A 1,981-nucleotide genomic window follows, 5' to 3' on the forward strand; every position below is an offset into this window, starting at 1 on the left:
CTCTCTAAAGTGAGCTGGCAGACGAACCAGGAACTCCAGGACTGCCTCCTCTCCCAGGCCCAGAACCAAGTTCAATGCCAGGACAGAGATGAATTGGGTCCTTACTCCTTCTGCTCCATTTTCTCTGTCCTTCATACACACAACCTGGCCACCAATGACAAAGGGACTAAAATAAACCGCACTGAAGACTCTGCTGAAAGTAGGACACACAATATCTTTCATATTGACCTGCTAACAGTAGGTTATCTATGGCTCCTCTGAGAAGCTAATTATTTTACATGTTAAAATTAGGGTAATTAGATCAGCAGGAATTGCACTAAAAGCAGGTGTTAGTAACCTTATGAGGTGTCCTTTAACAGGTTTTTTGTTCCATTTGTGCCTTCTCCCCCTGAGGGAGGACAGTTATTGTTTCCTGCCCTCCAGAAGAGAACAGAAATGAGATATTGTGATCACCCCCATGTCATTAGTTACACAGCTATTGTCAAGTTTGCACCATTAATCTTCCCGCAGCTCTTTCCACAGTGGCTCAGAACGCAGTCAAGAGCACACAACAGATTATTGCCTAAAGGGTATTCTTAAAGCAGCATAATCCCTTTCAAATCACATTCACTGGCCAAGCAAGACACACATCTTAAAACTAGCTCTTTGCATTTCATTGATACAATGGGTGATTGCAGTCAGAGAGGCCTTAGCATTATGGTTTCGCAGCAGCTCTTCAGCCTTTTCATTTTCAGCTGTACATTTTTTATGTAAATCCTCTTCTCACTCTCCAACCCCATTACTCGATTCTGCTAGAAAGGCTAATGGCTATTCCCACCTTTAGCTCTTTCCATGAAAAGTGCAAATGGTTATTAATTAGCATCTGCAAAACTGCCAAATATAGAGATCTGGGGACATGAGCATTGCTGAGCGTTTAGTATGTTTCAACAGCAGGCCAAAATTTGTGTGGCATTTGCACATAACTGTATACAAGAGGCCCTTATTGTAAAGCACACGGTTTTAAGGAATAAAAGATGTATTCAAAAGGAGAGACTGGCACTCTACTTTAATGTAAAAACACTTTAACCCACAGTGTGAAGGAAACATTAAACAACAACTGATTTGGTCTTTTCTCTATTGATCATTATACTGCACTCATCACCCTGGTTTCTGAGCATCTTTTTCAATTATCATTTTAAAGCAAGTGTGGTGGTGTGGCAGGAAAGTGCTCCTGGCCAGGAGAGTCAAGTTCAAAGCAGCCTTGGAAACTTCTGCTTCTAAGGCTACTGGAGAGCTGGAGAAAGCAAACTGTACATGTTTGGGAGAGGAGAGAAGAAAACACTCATTCTCTGCATACCTCTGGCACTAGACATGGAGAGAGGCAGAACAGCTCTTTGTTCAGGGATTTCAGTGCTGGAGAACCTAGGCTGCTCTCCAAAGAAGGAGATGGAGACTGTTTCAGGCGAATATATAGGGTATTCAAAGATATTTAACAAACAGGGTTATGGTACCTGGATTTTGGTCATGCTCTGAGAAAATACATTTGCATTATCTATGCAGTACATGAACTGGGGCATGAGGCTGTTTGGGACAGAGAGAGATACCTTTTAATGACCTTCTTTACAATACATTAGGAACTTAAGTTAATGTGTGTACAATGCCTTGAAGATTTAAAGACCTAAGAAGAGAGAGACGGAGACTTCATGTTCAATGGTGTGAGCACAGGAAGATTAGCTAGGAATTTCTAATCTCTAATCCACATTTCTGACACTGATTTCATCTGCGGCCATCAGCATGTCCTTTAATCTCATTTGTTCAATGGAGATAATACCTACTTCACAGGGACATTACGAATACCACCTTATTAAGGCTTCCAGAATAAATAGACACCCTCTGAAGCTGAAAAGCACTATTTAAGTGCTAAAGATTATTAACAGCTCCTGAAGTTTTAATGTCTATAATGGTGCAGCAACACACAATGTTACAGAAAAGGAGCTCAATA

This window comes from Gopherus evgoodei, chromosome 22, assembly GCF_007399415.2.
Source record: "Gopherus evgoodei ecotype Sinaloan lineage chromosome 22, rGopEvg1_v1.p, whole genome shotgun sequence".
NCBI classification, from domain to species: domain Eukaryota; kingdom Metazoa; phylum Chordata; order Testudines; family Testudinidae; genus Gopherus; species Gopherus evgoodei.